Source organism: Ciconia boyciana, chromosome 7 (assembly GCF_034638445.1).
Source record: "Ciconia boyciana chromosome 7, ASM3463844v1, whole genome shotgun sequence".
Classification (NCBI taxonomy): Eukaryota; Metazoa; Chordata; class Aves; order Ciconiiformes; family Ciconiidae; genus Ciconia; species Ciconia boyciana.
Window position 1 is genome coordinate 2475448 of NC_132940.1, and position 10359 is coordinate 2485806.

Consider the following 10359-nt stretch of genomic DNA (forward strand, 5'->3'; position numbering starts at 1 on the left):
GCCTACAAAATGCTGTAAAGTCACAGAATCACAGAATCGTATAGGTTGGAAAAGATCTTTACGATCATCGAGTCCAACTGTAAACCTAACACTACCAAGCCCACCACTACACCATGTCCCTCAGCACCTCATCCAAACGACTTTTCAATACCTCCAGGGATGGGGACTCAACCCCTTCCCTGGGCAGCCTGTTCCAGTGCTTGACAACCCTTTCAGTGAAGAGATTTTTCCTAATATCCAGTCTAAACCTCCCCTGGTGCAACTTGAGGCCATTTCCTCTTGTCCTATGGCTTGTTACCTGGGAGAAGAGACCGACCCCACCTCTCTACACCCTCCTTTCAGGCAGTTGTAGAGAGCGATGAGGTCTCCCCTCAGCCTCCTTTTCTCCAGGCTGAACAACCCCAGGTCCCTCAGCCGCTCCTCATAAGACCCATGCTCTAGAGTCACAAGAGTGGCCTAACATTTCTGCAACGTTTCCCATTTTGTTTGTATGATGTGCTTTACTCAGACAAAAAATGTGCCCCTTTCTTTGGATGGCAAAGTAGACTTTTCTTCCGGGCAGAAGAAATGCCAGCTTTCAAGAAAAAAAGATGTCCTGCCCGTCCTATATTCTTCCCCCATGAGGAAGATCACACACTGGAGACCTGACCTTGCTGCCACTGCTCTTCTCGGCAACGGAATTCCCACTGGCAAGGCAGCACTGCCACACCGAGCATCAGAGAGGCTTGCGGAGGCTGCTTGGATCGTCCAGCATCTGCGTGCGGACACGATGCCTCTGTACGGAGCTACTACGGTCCTGTTTCAGCCGTGCAGCAACGTGACGGCCACAGCAATGTGCCCCTCACTGTAAATGCCCCCTACTCACCTCTCCAGTATGGAAAAATCTTCAAACCCACCAACTTCTTATAGCACCGGCAGGCAAACAGGGGCTTTTCGCACCACTCCCAGGTAACAGAACTTTGAGTCAGTTAAGAAAAAAAATTGACTTAGGGCTACTTGCATGTTTTCTTTCATTTCTATAAATTGCCATACAAAAATAAAGGTAAGGATTTTCAACGATGAATAGCAGATTAAGAGGATATAGGACTTACTATGGCCCTACCGAATCATTAAATTACCACCCAGCTACATGAATCCCCAATGCATAAACAGTACAGAGGAGTTTTAAAACTCTCATCTTGCAGGATTACCTTACTGAAAAGCTAAAGGGCACCTGTATTCCTGTAGTAAAACAGCGGTATTAAATTACTACATGGATTTTACAGCAGGGATTACTCTCCCTGCAAAATTCAAAGCAATATATCAACATCTTCCTTACAGTTTGGAGAATATAATGATAAAAAAGAAAAAAGTTATCAGCTTTTCACCTTGTTCTCGTCACTCCAGTAGAGAGATCAAAGAATCCCACGTTACACAAGTAACAGTATTTCCTTGGGGCCTTTAGTACAACCATATACTCACCTGCAATTTTTGTATAGTTAAATATATGTGCATTTATCTTCTATTAATATAATAAACATTTCTATTGACTAAATGAAGCCTGATTACTTTTAACCTTAATTGCTGATAGCCAAAATGTTAAGTTTGGATCAGAAATTAAACACTTGGATACCCTTATATATCATCAGAAATGAATGTCTAACTACAGCACATGAATTCCACCTACACCTGAAGTAACTGCAACACTAGGCCAGCTGATAAATCAGACCAGTCAAACATACCCAGAAGTCTACACAGGTTTTCCAACACAGTCAGCCTCTTACCTGTGTTTTTATTTTTTAATAAATACAAATTCTTATACAAAAGTGACAAGCCTTTTTACTAGTCCTTTTTAACTGAACAAGATGCAATAAATCGCTCTATATTGCCTAGATATTTTAAGATCACCATAGACCATTACACTACCAAATTACTTCTAGGTTTAGAGCTTGCCATTACGCAATTAACTGCTCAACAAAAACTTCATTGTTCCTAAGGCAGAAGCTACACACAGTCATGAGAATTACACTATGAAATAGCAAGCCTTTGCTATTTCAAAGGTTTATTATTAATTCTGGATGCAGAATTACATACTAAGAAGCAACCAGATTGCAACAGCAAAAAACATCTTCAGAGCAGGCTGAAAGAAGCATCCCAGATTTCTGCACTCTGTTCTTCAGACACCCCATGCCATTACCTGACATTAACACTTGCAGAGAAGCAGGTAAATGTTTATGTGCTGTTCTGGTAACAGCTGCATCCTGAGAAAACACAGAGTGCAAATAATGAAAGTACCTACATATGCAAATGGAACAATCCCTTCCCACATTCACTCTACACAAGTATTTTTAAGGAGGTCAAAGAAAGTAATGTACCTCCTTCTATATCTATAAGCAGATCCCAAGTAAGTTATAGGAAACCAGTTCCCTTTTTTGAAGCCTCAGTAGATGTCCGCCTTCCAGGGGACCTCCAGAAACGAGGTGGTGCTACCCTGCAGGACACAAGAACCCACAGATTCCTTATTACCCATTATGAAAGAGCCCCTCAGAAAGACCTAGCACTGCTACCACTGCCACTTCTTTTGGGTGAGTTTTGCCAACTTTCTTCAAGGATCACCAGACGTGCTGCAGAGACAAGCATTAATCGTTACACAGATATACAACAGGGAAACCACATGCTTTTTTGCAGCAGATAGGGTGGATAGAATACGCTTGTCCTTCCTGCTGACAAATATCCTCAGGGTTTGGTAAGAGCCCTAACCATGCAACGTGCCTACAGCGGAGCTTCCCGGGGCACGGACAGAGAAGAGACCAGGGAATAGGATGCTGCCAGCTCTCCATATGTGGGCTTTCAGATCCCTTCCCCCAGAGCTGAGTCACTCAGATCATACGTTTTAAACCTTAGCTTCCCAGTTACTATAACAACTTAATGGATTTCTTCTCGATGTTATTAATTACATTCAGTTTAATCTGTTCATACAGGATTTGGGGGGAGGGACTATATGATAGCTTCTCTTCTCCTTTCAAAAGGCTTTTACATTCCTAACTCGCTCCAACACTCAGGTGCTCCCCCCATAAATCTTCTTCCACTGAGATAAGGAAATGTTCATATTCCTTCCTTTGAGAACTCAGAATAGAAGGAAATGGTTTTTTCCTGAAATCAAATAAGATGCCCAAAATAAATCTGCAAAAGATGTACCCTCAGCTGTTTTTCTACAATAAACATGGTGCACAGAACAGCTTGTAACCTGGCTGAAAGTGGCATTTATAATACATCCCAGAAGAGAAAGACTGAGCACTTCGCAAGCAAAACTACTGAGAGCCCAAGCACAGAAGCAGTCAGAATCTAATTTATTAGGTCTACATTTCACAGCCTCAGGGTATGAACAGGCAGACCTCAGCTGCTGGAAATGTCAGGAAAATGCAAGAAACTCGAGGCAAATCCCAAGGTCCAGCAGCGTTGCAGTGTGCAGAATGAGTCCCCTTCATTTTCCCTTGTATCAGCTTTGGAGCCAGAGATCAGAAGTGCCACCTGTACCCAACAGCACAGAAACAGAGGAGAAAAGCAAAGACTTCGCTTCCCTTGGCAGTGCCGTGGGACGGGGAGGACGGGCACGTTCCCTCAGTGTGGCTGCACAAGGCGGGCAGGGAAGGAGGACACTTGCCTGCTCCATTCATGCAGGGATTAAACAGCACTGACCTCCTGCCACTTCAGACCTGCACAGCGTTTAATTAATGTAGGAAGCCTCCAAACACCAAAGTCCTTCCACTTCCAAAGGACGGTGGGACCCTGGCACACCACAAGATGACTGCCAGCCGTTTTGAGGGCGACAGGCTGGAAAAGACTGCAAATGAGTAAGTGAAGGTCTGTAGAGGGGCACTTACAGCAATATATACTGAATACTGACGTGCTGCATGTCCACCCAGGGGCAGATGTTAGCTGTCGGCTATTTTCCTTCCTCCACAGCTTGGAGCAAGGGAAGCCACCACGCTGCATCCCTCCCTCCCGCAGGCAGAGGCTTCTCAGCACCCAGCTGAGTTAACCCGGCTTGGGAGACAGCCTGTGCATCCTTCCAAACGACTGCAGGTCTCTGCGATAGAAGTGCTGGCAGATACCCAGAGAGTTAATAAATGAAAATTACAATATCACCTTATACGCTTATTTTTGCAAAAACGTCTACTGCTTACTTAAAGAAAAAGAAGTCCTACTTAAAAGGGTCAAACCGTAAGTATGGGGACAACCGGGTGCAATGGAGAACCTGAACAACTCGGGAATGAAGCATTCCCGCTACTTTCTCCATTTAGATTTATCCGTTTTAGCTGTAGAGTGTGGAACTGCACTCATCTGCAGAACCATAGCCACACAGCGCTCAGGATAATTTTAACCCCACAGACATATGGAGAACACTCCTTTCACCCTCCTCTGCAGAAAAAGCAAAGATTATCTGATCCTACAGACTTCCAACAGGGAAAAAAATCTTCTCCAGACATTTTAAATCAAAAAAAATTCATTAAAATTATAATAATAGTTGTTTATATTTACAGTGTAAAAACATGCACTACATTATAGTCACCAAGTATGCAGTGATAACTACAAGAACACGGGGAACAATTTTACGCTGCTTGCAATTTTTTATTTCAAACTACTAATTTCTATGAATTTAATTACTCTGATTATAAAGTACAGTTGTTCGACACCTACAAGTAACCTTTTAAAACCTATCATTGTAATCATACTTTTAAAAAAAGAAATAATAATGAAAGTGTATGTCTGAAGTAAAAAACAGTACGAAGCCACCGTGCGTGCCACATGACTGCACTTCACAGCATTAATCCAGGTGCAGCCTGTTTGCTCCCAAAGACACAATATCAATAATGAAAACCAAAATAGGTTTGGTTTCCTCAAAAGCATAAGCTTTCTTGAAGAAAACCTGTTTTATACAACCACAAAGTAACTGGTACAAATGTAGAAATAGAATGAATGTGCTCTGGATTAAAAGGGCTCTGGCACAATGATGGGAATAATTACCAAGTGCACGTGTATTTATCCTGGACATGGGACTGCTGTGGCTCTGGGAAGAAGCAGGTAGACCTTAGGATGGGTTTATAACTATCACTTGTGTTTTCCCAAATCCACAGCTAATCTGCAGACTGGAAAGATGCCCTGCACTGCTCAGTGCACTACAAGGTATTGAACAGAAGTTCAGCAGCCCTACAGGTGTGGCAAACCACCGCCTTCAGAAGCGGATGATGTCCAGACGCCGCCGTGCGGCAATCGCCCACTGGCATTGCCGTATCAATCCACTCTTTTTACCTGGCTGGGATCCACCTCTTAAAAAGAGCATTGAAAAACAAATTCAAAGCGCTGTAACTGCCCAGCCTACTCCATGCAAGAAAACTTGAAAAAGTTGAGCCTGGACCTGACAGCACTGCGGCTCTGATGTAGAGGCTTCCATTTCAGTTCACCATTTCCTTACTGGTTTTACATTGTTATACTGGAAAGCAAGTGCTGGTGCCTACCAATATGCAGGTCTCTGATCCATTAGGCAGCCACAAGACCTCCCAAATCAAGAAGCAATTAGACATCTCTGCAGAGTAAAATGGAAAAAGCAGTAACTATTCCAGGGATTGCACCATATTGCAATCTAATCATATGGTGAATTACGGGAAGGGAGAAGGGCATTTTTCTTGGGGCCTGGTTGCAAATGCTTTCTCCAATATAGAAAAGAAGTTTCCTAAAATATGAGTGCTACAGGAGGAACATCACTAGCACTACCCTAAGATGAAGCAGAAGAGGAGCACGTGCATTTCTGCTGGTGAAGAGGCATGTGGAAGCATAAGCCGTTCCATGGAGAAGAGTTTGGAAGATGTCTCCTGCTTGTTCCTTGTTTTATGAATAAAACAATGGTGCTCACAAAAAAAATACAGCTAGGATCAATTCCTCCTGGTAATAAGAGCAACAAGCAAACTCCACAGTAATACCTCAGGTCAAAGAAGAGAAGCTATATTTAATCTAGAAAAATCCATCAAAGATTTCTACGGATGTGCACAAAGTCAATAGCAGTTTGCTTAGGGCTAAGTTTCTATTTTTTATCACAAAGCTGCTCTATTTTTACACAAGTCTAAACAAATACCTTACCTTTTGCTTACCAAGTACTTCCTAACTTTTACTACACATAACTGAATTGAGGAATTAATTTCATTACAACTATGTTACACGACAGGAGTCTTGCACCAGAACAGTACTAGTCTGGTAGAGACTACTAGTCTTGTAGACTAGTACTTGTACAAAATATTTTTTACACTGATAGTGGATGATTAAGAAACAAGCAAAGATGCTAAAGAATGTATCTTTCTACTTCCTTCTAGTTAGCTACTTGCCTGTGGCCTGATTATTTTTCCTTTTTTAAAAACATGTTTTTCTGTGAATATGCCAATAGGCTCCAGAAGAAAACTAACCATTAGATAAACAAGTATTTATTTTTATAATTCTTACACCTGACTTCATTTGAACACTGCCTTGTTCTTGCCTTTCTGAGAAAAGGCATTTAAAGTCTTCGATTTATATTTGAATTGATTCATCAGTGACCCATAAGCAGCTTGGGGGAAAAGAAAAAAAAAAGGTCCTGTGGCTCCTCCAAAAATTACAGAAATGAATAAAAATGAATGAAAAACGTGAAAAAGCACACAGGCCAAATTCACCTACAGAACAGGGGAAACATTGGACACGTGGCAAGTAACACATCAAACCTGTAGCAGTATAGGCAGGGGATTTCAGGATACCAAAACATTATGCCTATGCTGAAAGCAAACGAAAAGCTCAGAACGGGAAAAGAAGATCACCAGCTTTGTAAAAGTGCCAGGCTTCTAACCATCTTGCTTATCCAAGTCGTTCTCTTTTGTTCATGGTTTTCATCCAAAGGTCTGTAAGTTACACATATACATAATTCATTAGGAAAGTGCAGTGAAGAGGGGTTACAATACAAAATTTCTGAATGAATTCTAGAAAGGGAATGCAAAACTAAGGCAGAGAAAAGAAAGAAGGAACAAAAACCCAAAACCAACTGAGGCATATTCACTTCTCCCAACCCTGCATACCTGGGAAAAAACAGTGGGGAAGGGTATCCTAAGAACTATTACGGCAGAATATTAATTGTTACGATAGCAGTAGAGCATTTGCTTACAGCTTCTTGATGATGTACCTCTGACGGAGTCGTCTCAAGCAAGGACCCATCATGAAATCCTCGGGGTTAGCAGGCAAGGATGCCGCTACACCCGATCTGACCCTCCAACTCTGCTCTTTTTGGACTGTACCTCACACTAAGGCTCCCTGGAGAAGCCTCTCTAACTTTCACAGATGACAATGCTGGGACAAGTTTCCTGCTCTCCTATGAGGATCCCAAAAGAGATACCCTAGATCCAACTGGAGAAAACTCTCAGGGTAAGAGGAGCACTTCTGGAAGAAGCAGTGATCTGAATCCAAGCTCTCAAAATAACACTTACCGTCCTGCTTCTAAATGTTCTTTGTCTCCCGCCCAAGAATGGCTAGTGTTCTTGTGAACCCAAAACACCGCTAGCCGTTCTCAGATGAAAAATGGAGAATCTTGTGCTATTTCAGTGACAATTTTCCAAGCTGATGCCTACAGCGATTGCAAATGTTATACATGGACGCCTTTTCTTCAAGTGGAATGACCAAAATAGGCAGTAGTGGGATTAGCTCTTGCACCACACACAGGCACTGTGAGATTTATGATTAGTATTCCTGAGCACACTGTGCATCCTGAGAATATGATTTTCTTTGAACAGAATCCCATCAAACAGAGCAGCTTCACCCTGAAGGTTTCCATATGTTTTATACTTATTTTCTTCTCAGGAGCTCTTGTGAGGTTGGATCATTTTCTGTTTCTTATTTGGGCTTGTAGTTTCAGAAATGGTTACTACCGAGGATTAATCATTTCGGATTCCTCTCTTCCTGAAGTTCCTGTTTTCACTATTTATAAGCACTCTTGAAAGTATCCCTGTTGCAAGGAGCTTCACTCCAGATTTATCTTTCACATTTAACAAGTGCTCTGGCAATTTCAGAAGATTTTTTTGGTACTGTTTATTCAAGCAGTACGCAGTCTATTGCTTCCCCGAGCAATTACTGAATTACAAAAGCATGAATGAAACAAAAATAATAGCAAGAATTCAGTTTTCAATCTGAGCATAGTACTGTTCCCTCAACCAATGCTCTGAAGTAATTTTTCACTTGGTGACCATCTTGCAGGCAGAAAGCATTCAATCCACATCAATCTGCATGACACAGACACTGAGCTTTGTTTAGCAACAAGAAGGTTAGAGAAGGTTCTCCCCCATCCAGGGAAATTTCTCCCCTTTTTACTTGATATTTCATAGTTTACGTCCCAAAACTCATTCTTCCATGTCAATGAGAAAATACTGCGGCTCCAAAAACTCCCACACTTCTTGTACGCTGCAGACAGCCACTTTATTTGGATTAGTTTCCAGAAGAAACACTGTTTCTTGTGTGTGTCAGTGGCACCTGAGTTCACTCAGGACCCCAGGCAAAAACAAAACTGAAAATATCATGGTTATTTATTCTAGCAAAGGAAAGGGTCAACTTCTTGTTTACAAGTTTAGAAACACTGTTATAAAAGAAAAACATCTAAAAGAATACTGAGGAGAAAATCCCAGCATTAAGCTCTCACTCTAGCTATCTTTTGCAGCTTCCCTGAGGTATCTTTGTCTGTATAAAACACATAACGACCTCAGCAGAATATTGTCTCTAAAACGTTGCCAACAGGTCGAGCTTCCTTCTGGGTTTAGGAGAGCAGAGATGACTTCTCTTCCAGACATGACTTACAAAGCCACCCTATGGCATCAGCTTGTTAGCTGCTCCCCACTCTGCTGTGCTTGCTCGGCTCTCTGTAGTCTTCAAGACCATATTGCTTCCTTGAATTTATTTTAGATGACCTCTCTTTCCCCTTTTCTCTCTTCCTACTTCTTTACTTGTAGAACAGAGCTTCTGCTCTGTGCGTTCTTTTACAATACACCTTGAATATCTTGTGCAAAATAATTCTTTCATCGCAAACATCACACCAACAATCCCTGTCCTAGTTCATGCAAGTCAAAAAGTATTTGATAAAAAAGGTATTAGTACGTGCTGCTTGGTTACCCTTTTAGTCAACCTTTTATTACCTGTTATGTATTAACTATAGTCATTCTAGTTCTGCTGCTGCTCACTAACACTTCATGCTTGGAAGGCATTCATTTTACCACAAATAGCTGCTGTTCCCTGCAAAATCTGCTGCTTATAATCAGGTCAAAAGTAGGGTATTATCAGCTGTGCTGCAAATAATTAGAGAGCAAATGAGTACATATTAACTGTTTAGCAGCTACGTCAGGTCAGTTTAATGTTCTCAACAGGCAGCTGTTCGCAAATGAAGGGTATTTCAGCAAATGACATTCAAAGTATTTCTCAAAAACGTCATCTAATAGTTTGCATGCTCGTGCTCCCATTGGGACGTAGCCTAGACCTTCAACATAACGCAAAACCGCTGAGGAGGTTTTCTATCCTCTTCTAGGCATCACTCGTGACACTCCAAGAAACAAAGAGAACATCAGTCACCTCAACTTCCCTGATGCATTGCAAAGGATCCTGGTGGCTTCCACTGCTTTTCTGTTATCAGAAACTCATTTAACATATGATAAAGTACAGCATACACTGAAATACTGGTATTTCACCAAATTACCTACAGCCCACAGGAAAACAGAACTGCTGTAGGATTTCTTGGTCAACCAACAGTGAAATCACAGAGGTTTTCAACCACCCGAGAAGGAAAGGTCCTCTGAATTAACTAGTGTTTCAATTATAAAAAGAAACTTAAAAAGACTCGGTCAGCTTAGTGCTTTCATTTTCAGTGAATGGAACGCAAACAGAGGGAAAATACCTCTGAAGAGTAGTAATAAGGTTTTAAAGTCTTCAATGATACAAAAATTCATGAAGCTTGCAGCTCTTTTTGATCAAGTTCATCCTTCCTGTAAGTGCCCAGACAGGACATTCTGTAGGCTCTAGCTTCCCCAAGATGGCTTCCCCAGCCTGGTTTGAAGGAGCCTCTGGTGTAGGGCACAAAAGGCGCTGACACACCACGTTCAATGTTGGATACTGAACGTCCCACGGGGGTAGGACTGCTCTAGTTAAACCTGTGATTTGGGTCACTGAAAGGAACATCTACGTTTATTCCTAAGGCCAAAGCCAGCACGGCAAGGGACAAATGGCTTGGTTTACTAGCAAGGAAGGGTCGGTATGGCTACACCAAGGGCTGGATGGAATCCTTCACAGAGTGAAGGCTCAAAAAACCTTAGAGCTGACTCCACTTGCTGG